The sequence below is a fragment of the Acinonyx jubatus genome, chromosome F2 (genome assembly GCF_027475565.1).
Source record: "Acinonyx jubatus isolate Ajub_Pintada_27869175 chromosome F2, VMU_Ajub_asm_v1.0, whole genome shotgun sequence".
NCBI classification, from domain to species: Eukaryota; Metazoa; Chordata; class Mammalia; order Carnivora; family Felidae; genus Acinonyx; species Acinonyx jubatus.
In genome coordinates, this window is record NC_069394.1 from 18,290,917 (window position 1) to 18,303,444 (window position 12,528).

At 40.1% G+C, this 12,528-nt stretch overlaps 1 long non-coding RNA gene across 1 annotated transcript in view; it reads right to left on the bottom strand.

Annotated features, from left to right (window-relative positions):
- Positions 1 to 10,228: 10,228 nt before the first annotated feature.
- Positions 10,229 to 12,528, bottom strand: part of LOC113600470 (uncharacterized) — a 48,212-nt gene continuing 45,912 nt past the window's right edge. Inside the window, exon 10 of the long non-coding RNA XR_003421459.2 lies at positions 10,229 to 12,332. This is a non-coding gene — a long non-coding RNA (uncharacterized LOC113600470). The remainder of the gene's footprint in view (positions 12,333 to 12,528) is intronic.

Below are 12,528 nucleotides of genomic sequence, written 5' to 3' on the forward strand. Positions count from 1 at the left end.
AACTTTGGCCCAGATAGTTCAGAAATAATTTAAAACACAGCCGTGAAGCTGGAATTGTTAGTCTTACAAAGAGATCCTCATGCTTTATCAGCGTCAGTAGAAGCTGCAATTTCTTAATAATGTTCTACTTTGGATCTTTATCAGGCCCTTCCCCCTTCATGACTTGCCATTTCCTCATACACAGAAAAGGAGACATTGGTAAATTTTCACAATCTTGGGAGTTTTGTGCCAATGAAATTTCAACCCCTCCACCACCCTGCTAAACAAACAGAATATGTCACCGCTGCCAAATAACTGAATATCCCCTCCCTATTGTTCACTCTTGTCTTTTTTTAATCCATAAATACTTGTCTTAAATTTGCATTATTCAGGAAACGATCTAGTTAATTCAAGACAACATTTTACATATTAAAAAAAAAAAACTGAGACCCAGACAGATGAAAGGGATTACTCAAGGTCACGGAGCCAGTTTTGGGGCAGAACTGGATAGAACCAAGTCACTTTATTCCAGGGCATTTCTCTTCTGTAGCTTTGTTCTTTCTCTAGCACGAGAAGGGCTCTATCTGACATTATTCACAAATAAGATTAGTTTGCAGACCTTTTTGTGGATATTGTCTTCTCTTTCAGAGCCCTGTGTTTTCATGCTTCCTCTTTTTGTCTTCCCATTTAAAATTATAGCACCAAAACTTCCAGGTTATGCATTTTTCGAGGAACCCAGATAAGTAAGATTCAGGGTGAATAGGTACCCGGGTGGGTAAATATGGTGGAGAATTGAAAAGAGGAAACACACTTGAACATGCTAACTTTCCCCACCTGGAAGTTATTATTACAGATGAGAAGCACCTCCTCTAAGGCAGAAAATGGCTTGGGAATGGAGGAGGGAGAAGAAAGGAAGAGGTGTCAGATTATCAGTGATTTCAATCTCCTTTTCCAGGAAAAGTGTGCACTTAGAAAATGCTAGTAGTTAGTAGAGCACTCACAGAATCTTTTCCTTTTACTCCGGCACAAAACAAGCCAAGGACAGATCTATGAAAGTGTACTGGACAGGGCTTGTCTTCTGTTGGGCCAGCCAACTCCCTCTGGATTTCCCTCTTTGCAACTCAAGAAAAGATGCCAAGTGTGTTTCCCTAAATGCCAATGGGAAGCGATGTGTACAGTGTCTCTCCTGTGTTAAAACTATCCACTCTATGCCATGGATAGTGAGATGAAAATATCCTAGGAATTAGTGGCAGGCTGTGGGAGGACGGCATATCTTCTGGGACCTCTTCCTTATTATGGAAAAATTGCAAGACCTCTGCAACACATTACTGCAATTCTACCATTGCAACTTTACAACATTACGGCTGAGGCTGTACTTGAGGATGGACCTCTCTGCAGCGTAAGAAGATCATCAGATGTTCCAGTCTTCCTTCGGAGGCTCCCCAGGTCATCATTCTCCTGCAATGTTATCTCACTGAACGTAGCATATTTCAAATACCTCCAGTGACAGGAAATACACTCCATACTGAAGCAGTTCACAACACTTAGTGACATTTTTGACTCTTAAAAGTTCTCCTTTAGGGTCAGCCAAAATCCTCACTGTAGATTCTACTCACTGTTCTTTATTCCTCATGGAAAGATTTCTCTTCTGGAATTGAAGAGAATTGGGAATTGGGAAAGGGGAAGATCTGCTAGGATGTACATTTTCATTATTGTAAACACACCCTTAAACAATAGTAAAAGTGAGAACACTAACTTTCTCTGAGAGTATTTTTAAAATGTCACTTGAAGGCCCATATTTTAAGCTCGGTAATAAATGAATTTTTTTTTGAAATTCCAATCTTTCAGAGTTTTCCTGAATTCTGAACATCCGATGTGTGGATTCTCATTTAAATTTCCAAAAAGAGAACAAACATCCTTCCTCCTCCATGACATATTCTTTCCTCCTCCCCACCCCACTGTGCCTGCCATCCATCCCAATAAGACAAACAGTCCTAGTAATTTGGGGGTTATGAAGATGTTGTCAAAATGCTACATTCTTTCTTCGCATAGTTCTACAAGGGATTTGCACCAAGTAAGTAAGATAGCTATTTTTAAAAACAGATTTGTTGTAGTATAAATGACATACAATAATTTGCACAAAGCTGAAGGATACAATTTGATAAATGTTGACATGTCTGCATCTTCACAATTAAGATGGTTTCTCTTGTGGCTTTGCAATCCCCCCTTCCTGATCACCTGCCTGCCTATAACCACCAACTTGCCTTTTGTCACCATAAATTTGTTTTCATTTTCTAGAATTCTATATAAAAGGAATCACACTATATGCACTCTTTTTTTTGGCGGGGGGCGGGGGGGCTGGATCTAACTTAAGCAACTCAGCATAAATATTTTAAGATTCATTCCTGTTGTTGTTTCTATCCACAGTTTATTCCTTTTTATTACTAACTCATATTTTATTACTTGGATATACAATTCACCCATTCATGAACATTTAGGTTGTTTTTACCTTTGGATTATTATAAATAAAGCCACTATGAATATTTGGGTACAATCTTTGTATGGACATGTATCTTAATTTCTTTTTGGTAAATATCTAAGATTGTAATGGCTAAGTAATATTGTAGTAGTATTACTCAGTGACTGAGTAGTCAGTGAAGCTTAAATCACACAAACAAGTTTCATGGTAGCTTCACAATGTGTCAGTGATTAAATATTATGAAGCACTTAATTAAAAATTGTTGAATAAATAAATTGAAAATGAGGATGGCAAAAAGAATGAAAAGGAAGGTGCTGGTGTGAAAAACACTCAAAGAAGAAATGGCCCAAATTTTGTAACTAATTAGGTATAATCAATCCTTGAACTTTCCTGTCATAACTTGCTCCTGTCTTGTGGTTGATAAGCTCTGTTCAGTCTGAGATTTAACCAGAAAAAGCCAATCGGCATAATTTTCTCAGTGAGGTAGGTAGAGAGGGATGGTTTCCTTGTCTTCATTATAGGTTATCGTTGTTAGCATAAATGGATCTTCTTAGATGATCACAGCTTTATAGTTTTCTGTGGGTCGTCCAAATAGAGATACACACAGAAGGCGGTTGAATGATCAAACTGAATTTCAGTTACCTCAGAGTATTCTCCATAAGATGCTCTTAAAAAAAAAAATCTCTGGGGCGCCTGGGTGGCTCAGTCTGTTGGGCTTCAGCTTTGGCTCCGGTCATGATCTCTCAGTTCACAAGTTTGAGCCCCATGTCGGGCTCTGTGCTGACAGCTCAGAGCCTGGAGCCTGCTTCGGATTCTGTTTCCCTTTCTCTTTGCTCCTCTCTCTCTCTCTCTCTCTGTCAGAAATAAACATTAAAAACATTTAAAAAAAAATCTCCTGTTAGAGTGATATGCTGACATTTTCTTCTTTGCTCTCAAAAGAACTGCTCGCCAAATTTCGGTTATTTGAGGGTCCTGTATTTTTGGTAGCAGTTATTTGAAGTTTGGTGACATGAGGTCCCTCTTCAAAACGTACGGTTCCTGTTTAATGTTGTTAGATTCTGGATGGAAAGGGGACTTCAGAAAACACTGGTGGGTAAACAACTTGAAACTCAGCCTTCAAGGAGAAGAATAGGAAACTGGAAGGGCTGTCAAGCTGTGAAAGTCTTAAGAAGAATCTCTGGATAATGGTTTATAATATTATCTTTCCCTAAGGACCTAAGAAATGGAAAAGATATTAGTTTTTCTATGAGTGGCTTTTGGCAAAGCACCATAAATGCACTTCGTTAAAAACATCTCGGTGCCTCAAACACACAGGCTGGAATATGTAATACACATGTCGAGGGGCTAATGGGGCCTGATGTGGGGGAGTGATCCCTGGGAGACCACATGAGAAAAATACTCCTGGAAACAGACTTTCCTGCTTCTTCACATGGGTCTTAAAAATTCAGTGAAGAGCCATTCAGCTTCCAAGAAATTGGTTTTCGTTCGCTACTCTCTTCCCTCCTCTACCCACATATCCCTTTGAACGAAGGAAACATCTCCTCCATCAGCGTGGAATTCTGCAGTCATAGGTGTACTTGGGTTCTGTACCTCAGGACAATCTCTGATGCTGTAGCTCTGGGCCTATGCCACCGAGAGTGGCTTTGGTGTAAGGGGAGAGGTGTGGAGAGAATAATTATTGAGTGCCTTTCATGTCAGAAATGTGTTAAATGTCACATGATCAATCTCTTTATTTTCATTGTACCCAAGGAAAAGGGCACAGTGTAACTTGTCAAAGCTCTCCCAATTGGTAAGTAGAAAAATCGAAATTGGGGGCGCCTGGGTGCCTCAGTTGGTTAAGTGTCCAACTCTTAATTTCAGCTCAGGTCATGATCTCACGGTTCATGGTTTGAGCCCCATGTTGGGCTCTGTGCTGACAGCACAGAGCCTGCTTGGGATTCTTTCTCTCCCTCTCTCTCTGTCTCTCTCTCTCATAAATAAATAAATAAATAAATAAATAAATAAATAAATAAGAAAGAAGAAAAATTGAAATTTGAAGTGAGAAGATTAATTCCCTGGAAGTGGAAGTTACTGGTGCCCATCCGTATCCCCTGCTTCTGGGGGCAAGCCAGCTATTGTCCTGAGAACTTCCAGTGCTAGCAATCAGGTAGGCTAGGAATCCCAGAAAGCACCTACCACACGCAGACACACAGACACAGACACACACAGACACACAGACACAGACACACACACACACACACACACACTCACGATACGTCAGCTAGTGATGGATGATGGCAGGGAACATATAAATACTCTGACTCCAGTATCTTCTGGGTGCGAAAACTCTGAGCCTCACGTATTATTGACGCTTGGAGGTCCCCAGTGGAACTAAGCTCCCGCTCCATGCACTGGAAACCGCCTTCAGAATGCCCACTTCATCTTCCCTGTCTACCTCCCCACCCTCCTCTGAGAATTTCTTGCAATTACCTCCCACATAAATTGCTTGATGTTTGGTAACTTTGTGGGGAAGCCCAAACCAGGAAACATTTCAAAGCTGAACTTCTTCTCAAATGTATATGGAAGATAACTTGTTAGATATGTTTATAAGAGCTGCCCTTCAGTGTCCTTTCTTCATCTTTCTCCCTCCTTCTGGACTCCTCTGTCTCCATCCTCCAGGTGACCATGCACCTTCCTGCTGCCAGCTTCCTCATTTTTCTCCTGCACTAACAAAACCCTGATATTTCTTGGTGAGGTATTGGGGAGATTTGAATCCCATCAAAGCAAATCAACCTCAGTTATGAATGGTTGATAGCTTTTCACTCTGTCAAATAAATTTGCATTTTAAAATAATCTGTCTTTTACCCAAATGAATCTCTAATGAGTGCTGGATCAGGGTTTAAAAAAAATTTTTTTTAATGTCTGTTTATTTTTGAGGGAGAGAGAGATAAAGAGAGAGAGAGCAAGAGCGCCCGAGCACTAACGGGGGAGGGGCAGAAAGAGAGGGGGCCACAGAATCCAAAGCAGGCTCCAGGCTCTGAGCTGTTAGAACAGAGCCTGACATGGGGCTCCAGTTCACGAACTGAGAGATCATGACCTGAGCCGAACTTGGATGCTTAACCGACTGTTCCACCGAGGTGCCCCAGGATCAGGGGTTTAAGATAAATGACAACTTGCAGGCTTTGCGATATATAACAGTTAAGGAAACTTGGGAAGAAGGCAGGAATTTTGGAAGAAGCTGGATGAGACGTTACCAGGGATGTGACATGAGCTGAGCTTTGCAAGACAAATAGGACTGGATCAGGTTGCCAGGAGAGGGCAGAGACTTGATTTTCTTTAACTTTTAGTTTTGAAATAATTTTAGATTCACCTAACGGTTTCCAAGATAGTATAGAGAGTTACTGTATATCTTTTGTCCAGCTTCCCCTAATGTCACTATCTTATATTTGATGGTACATTTATCAAAATGAAATTAATAATGGCACAATACCATTAACGCAACTATGGACTGTTCAGATGTCAACAGCTCTTCCAATAATGTCCTTTTTTCTGTTCCAGGATCCAATCCCGGATACCACATTGCATTTCATCATCACATCTCCTTAGTCTCCTTCAGACTGGTACAATTATTCCATCTTTTGAAAGACTCTTTAGCTTTCATAATCCAAGCAATTGCAGGTATTTCCATATTATAAGGCTCATTTTATAAATAAGAAAGCTGGAATTTAGAAATAAGAAATGAATGTTGAGGGTCACATATAACTAGAAGTAAGACTAGCCTATGTCTGTCTGTTCAACCAAGCATTATTCCACCACGCTAAATTTCTTTTTTTTTTTTTAAAGTAGGTTTCAGGGCGCCTGGGTGGCGCAGTCGGTTGAGCGTCCGACTTCAGCCAGGTCACGATCTCGTGGTCCGTGAGTTCGAGCCCCGCGTCAGGCTCTGGGCGGATGGCTCGGAGCCTGGAGCCTGTTTCCGATTCTGTGTCTCCCTCTCTCTCTGCCCCTCCCCCGTTCATGCTCTGTCTCTCTCTGTCCCAAAAACAAATAAAAAACGTTGAAAAAACATTTTTAAAAAAAAAGTAGGTTTCATGCCCAGTGAGGAGCCCAACATAGGGCTCAAATTAGTGACCCCGAGATCAAGACCTGAGCTGAGATCAAGAGTCAGATGCTCCACTGACTGTGTCACCCAGGAGCCCCTGACCATGCTAAACTTCTATTTTTTCTTCTCTTCATGTTTACTCTCTCCCAACCATTCTCTCCATCGTTCCTCTCCTAATCTTTTCCACTATGTCCTCATTTTCTCCCCTTCTGGGGCTTGCCCCCTACTGTATGTAATATGGGCAGGCGAGGCAGAAGATGCAATCATGTCATCTAGTTTGTCACTTTTATCACCTCACATAAGGCCAGTCTTGTCTAGTGCCACTGTCTCGACTAGCACAAACCCTGGAAAAAAGGTCACTGAAGGGGGAGAGGAGCACTGCTTTTCATTCAACTAAAAGGAGGACGTTTTTTCAGGCCATTGGAGCCCTCAGGCCAGATGACTTTCAATCATGAAGAGTTTTATTTCGCCATTGGTCACATATCTCCATTTCCCCTCATGCTCTTGTGCCTTTTATTAATTCTGGCCCAGAGCTTTCCCTCTCGAGGTGAATAAACACCAAGGAATTGCTGCTCCCCACCTGGAATGCTAGACTGTAGCTATGTCCTGCAGGAGAATGGCACATTTCCAAGATGACCATTGGCGGCCAACGCATTATAAGACTCTGTACCATGGGAAGATGTAAATCATGCTTCACACCTGGCCCTGCCTGTTTATTAGGAGTTATTTTGTAAAGGACTCTGCTTACCCTTGCATTCTGTAGTTAATAGCACTTTCCTTCCTGGAACAAATTTCCTCTAAAGCTGAGACTGTGGAGGGTCACCATGAGCTTTATTTATGAATGCAGCTCAGAGACACAGCCTGATCCAAAAAGCTAATGTTGAAAACTCTTAGCACAATGCTAAATTAACTTAGAGACCTCCACCCCCACCCCCAAAGAGCACTTGTTAGAAGCTAGGGGGAGTCTATGCAACTGAAAAGGTAGCACTGTCTCAGCCAGGGGTAAATGGATGGCATCACTTTTTGTGCCTGTGGCTACTTCTTCGTATTTTCCATTTTTTCCTCTCCAGCCTGTGATAGACATGTAACCAGATGCTGATAGAACAACAGGAAAGGTAGATTCTCAAAGAGGATGATAAAGTGTGTGTGTGTGTGTGTGTGTGTGTGTGTGTGTGTGTGTGTGTGTAGGGGGAGGCATGTATGTGCTGGAGAACAGTGGGCATGAGTAGGAGCAGACCCTCTTGAGAATTAGCCCTTAGAACTAATCCAGGAAAATCCCTTCATTGAGAGAAGAGGAAACCGAGGTCCTAAGGGGGCTTGATTTATACAAAGGCAACAATTCACCAGAAGCACAGTCAGAACTAGAATCAGGGTCTTTCAGCTGCACAATTGATTGGGAATTGTGCTATGATAGTTTTTAAGAAGTCAAGTGTACTTCAAGCACAGTCCAGTGAGATAAAAAATTGGGCATCTAACAAAATCTAGCAGATGAGTATGGCAAGAGGGTGGACATTCTCAATAATATCAGTACTTCACATTCTTCCCAAATTAAGACATATATTAGTATCCCTATGTGGAAGAGGGTTAAGTGTTTTTCCCAGATTATACCAAAGTTACTAAGACCGGGTCTTATAAATCAAAAGACAGGGCTTATATCACTAAAATATTGCAAGCACACATTTTGGTCTTTTCTGGATAGTGTCTTTTGGTCTTGTTTGGATAATGAGAGCAGATTTTCAGCAGTGGGGTGCATTTTGCCTTTGCATAATCAAATTTTCTGGGAATTCAGTCTATTGTTCATGGGGTTCTGACTTTCATCTGACTTCTATGTATATCTCAGTCTCAGACCTACAGAAGAAAATCACATTAGATAAGAAAGACCCAGAGCCAGAATTACCAAACAATTCCCTTTCATATCATTCTGTAGTAGTGTCTATGTATATTGTGTATTCAGAGGTTTTTTGGCACCCCAAACTTCCAAATATTTTTGTTTTCACTAGCTCCACAGTACATTTGGCCTACTATTCTCACTATTGACTTAAAAAGTATATCAACATATAACACTGTATGTCAATTATACTTCAATAATAAATAATAAAAAAATAAATCAATAAATAAAACCTTGTGATTGAAAGGCATTTGGTTTATGGGCATGGTTTTCATTTGTCCTGAGATAATTCAAGCAGAAATTCTTAATAACCAGTTACAGTCAAGGAGATTTGATTTCTTCTGTATCTTTTTAGAATAAGAAGTAGTGTCTCTTCTTCAAGCAAATAATCTTAAAAATTTTCCCTAACACTTGTGCATGTGACTTCTGTGTGGGCTCTCCATTTGGCAAGACAAATAGTCCTGTCCACAAAGGGCAATGTAAAATTAAACTAACCATATAAATATGTGAAACACCCTTTAAGAAACCCAATAATATAATTGTATCCCTAAGGAATTAGAGGCAGACAAATGGAATCCTATAAACATCTTTGGAAGATGAGGAAAGGAGACATTTTCATTTCCACCCTTGGTGACAATGCTCAATTTAAATCAAAGTTGTGTTAAGGGGTGCCTGGCTGGCTCAGTCAGTAGAGCATGTGACTCTTAATCTCAGGGTCATGACTTCAAGCACCACATTGTGTGTGGAGCTTACTTAAAATAAAAAATAAATAAATAAAAGTTGTGTCAAAATATTCTGGAAAAGCTATATTCCAAGGCACATTTTTTTCCCTGACTTGTGTTATGTGCATTAGCCTGTCAGTGAGAACATTTATTTAACCAAATTTTGACTGTCAAGCCAAATGAAGGAAGACCTCGATGAATTCATAGTAGATGCTTGCCCAAGAACAAGCAGGCAAACCATTTTCCAATTATAGTTTAAAGGCATTATTGTTCATCATTTAAGGTAGTGCTAAAACAATTCTAGTGATAAAATTAGCTTGTTTATCCTTTGCTAAGTGACTAGACAGCTTCCACGAATAGAATCACCAGACTCTAAGGTGAACTTCAAGTCCTCAAAAGTGAGACACAAAACTATATGAATGTAAAGCCTGTTGAAACACTTCCCCCCAACCCCACCACCCCAGTCTCTGTTCATCATCAACAGAGAGCTCTTCCTACAGATTCCTAAATCCACAATTAACATGACCATTTTAAGCTCAAGGCTAACTTGGTATCTAATATTTTCCTTTTCTCTTTTTCAAGGAGTAAGTTATTTCTCAAAAGATACTTGAAATTAATAAGACTTTACGTGGCTTGAGCTGAATTCTATTTGACTTGTCTTGATAATGTTTCCAGAACATTTTTAGCTTGATCATTTTCATTACACTGAAAGATAACTAATCCACCAATTGCACAAAAATCAGGGTTGGGGGTGGATATCAAGAATAATCTCTGCTGGTTTTTAGTATGTTTTTCCCCAGAAGGCATTTGTAAGAAAAACACTATAAACTCTTTAGACTCTTGTATATCACTCAGGGAGGAGACCTTTCCCCTTACCTACTCTAATATCTCTGCTCCAGTCACTTACCTGAACAAACAGAGTGAGAGCAAAATTGAAGGTTAAAAAAAACTTCGGTAAGAAGTTATTACATTTCACAAAATAATAATAACCAATTTAATGCCAACGTTTTACTAATTATTTATATCAAGTAGAGCAAGCTAATCTCAGTTAATAAGTCAATTAATTAATCATATCACTCAACACAAGCTAGGTACTGAAAATATATGGAGAAAAATGACATAGTCCTTGGCCTTGTGGAAGTATAATCAGATATGTTATGATGCTGGTAAGAACAAAGTGAAATTTTGGGAATGGCATGAGAAGTGAAAAGGAAAAGCCCAGAATTCTAAGGAAGCATTATTTATGAAGAAACTAATGGGGTCGTCCTTCTCCTTCATTGGGGGTTTGAAGGAAATTCCTCTAGGCTTATCCTACTTTTGGCACCTTGATACCATACAATGGTAAAGAGTCTGGCCCAGGGCTCGGAAACCCTGGACAATAGCCTTGGCTCCACTGGGAACTGGCGCTTTGCCCTTGTGAAAAATTCCTTACTCTGCTTTACCACCTTTGTGAGTTGCTATGGAGGTCAAGTGAGACCTGAAGGCACAGTCCCTCCCACTCTTTTCTTCACTCTGGTCTTCACTTCCTGTTTCACTGGGGATGTGATTTTTATGTGGGCTCCTTCACTGTGTATCAGAGGAAGAGTGGCTGTACTAAATTTCTGCCTCTCTCAGATTCCCAGGTGCACAATTAGCAGCCGGAATATTTCCCATCAGATCTGCTGTCATACTTGTCTGCTCTTGCTTATTTAAATGGTAGTTTTCACTTATTGACAGTAAGCTCAGTCAGGGAATGAAACACGCCCCTCTCTATCCTTACAGCCTGATCCATAGTAGGTACCTCATAGGAATGTGTTGGCTGCCTTGGTGAATGGATAAATGGAATGAATGGCAGAAGTTATTATAGGGACAATCACTCTTGGACACTGACTGTTTTCTGCAGGAGACCATTGTCATCATAGCAGGAGAGTGGCCCTCATTCTTGTCTGAGGCACTTTATGCTCAAATGGCTGATTGAAGCTGAGGAAAACATGAAGGTCCAGGAGAGAAAGAAGGAAACAATTGATCATTTCTGTACCCAGTGCTGCATTCATAATTTCATGCAATCTTTACAATAACCCAAGGGCTAGGTATTAGCTCACTTTTATGGCTGAGAAAATCAAGGCTTTGAGAAGTTAAATAATTTGCACAAACTCACATGACAGTGATCCACAAGATTTGACACCAGGGTTTTGTCTTGTATGTCTCTTGCCAAACTATATAACTGAGATAAAAAAGATAAACTGATGTTTCATGCACTATTATTTATCACTTTTTCCTGGCCATACGGGGTCCATAATGCATGCTGATAACATTTCAGCAGATGTGGTTGATTGCCTCCCTAAAGCAATTTATTATGTTTTTGTTTTCCTCTCCTGTCTCTCCCCTTTCTCTGTCTGATAGTACTGTTAGCTGGGATAATTAATTGGCTAGGACAGCAAATTAATAGTGCATTAATGTTTGTGAGAATTTCTACAGAAAACAAATCCACTTAAGTTTGTTTAACATGATTTCCAAACTGACTAGACCACAGAATTTTTTAAATGAAGAATTTACTAATATTTCAGAAGACACTAGTCCTTCCTAGAAAACTTTTTTTCAGACATTGATCAATGTAATGCTTGGTTAATGATAATGAAATTGTCTTTTTAGTTTAAATATAAAAACCTAAATTGTTTTCGCATAACATTCCAAAAAAAAGAAAAGAAGAAAAAGAAAAAAAGAAAACCTTTTGCTCTTAGCAATTTTGACGCTGGGCAAAAGGCAGAGTAAAGGTACACAGGCTTGACATGTAAACTGTTTATTTTCTCCTCTTCACAGCTCCATTTGTCTGGAGAACAAAAGTGGAGAAACTGACTGTTCAGAAGAGGGACCAATGACCTCTCCAGGACCCTTTGTCACCATACTGAACAAAGACGGAGCCACTGCCTTCTCTTACTCTACCCACAACCCCTCTTCCTCATCATGAAGGACTCATTATGTCCAAGCAGGTGTATAGTTAGTTCCTCAGGCAGATGAGTAGATGTCAGGGGGATACCTACAGTTACCGGGGAAATGGTCTGTGAAGCTTCTCCATGGAGATGGCTTACTAGAAGTCTTATCCACCCACTTGGGGGAGTTGTGTCATATGAACCAATAGTCAGAAGCTTAGATTGTTGTTCCCAGGGCAGGACCTCTCCTTCACCTTCTGTCTTCTGGACTCCTTACCTTGAAAGTAAGATGGCATATATTATCACAGATTGTTTTTCTCTGGGCACTAACCAGCCCAGTCTATGCTTAGCAAGTTTAACTAATGAACTTCCATTTATAATCACCAGCTAAGCAAATAACTTTCCACATTATAATTTTCACACACACCCAATTCAAACTCCTAAATAATACTTCTAGAATATTCATTCCAAAA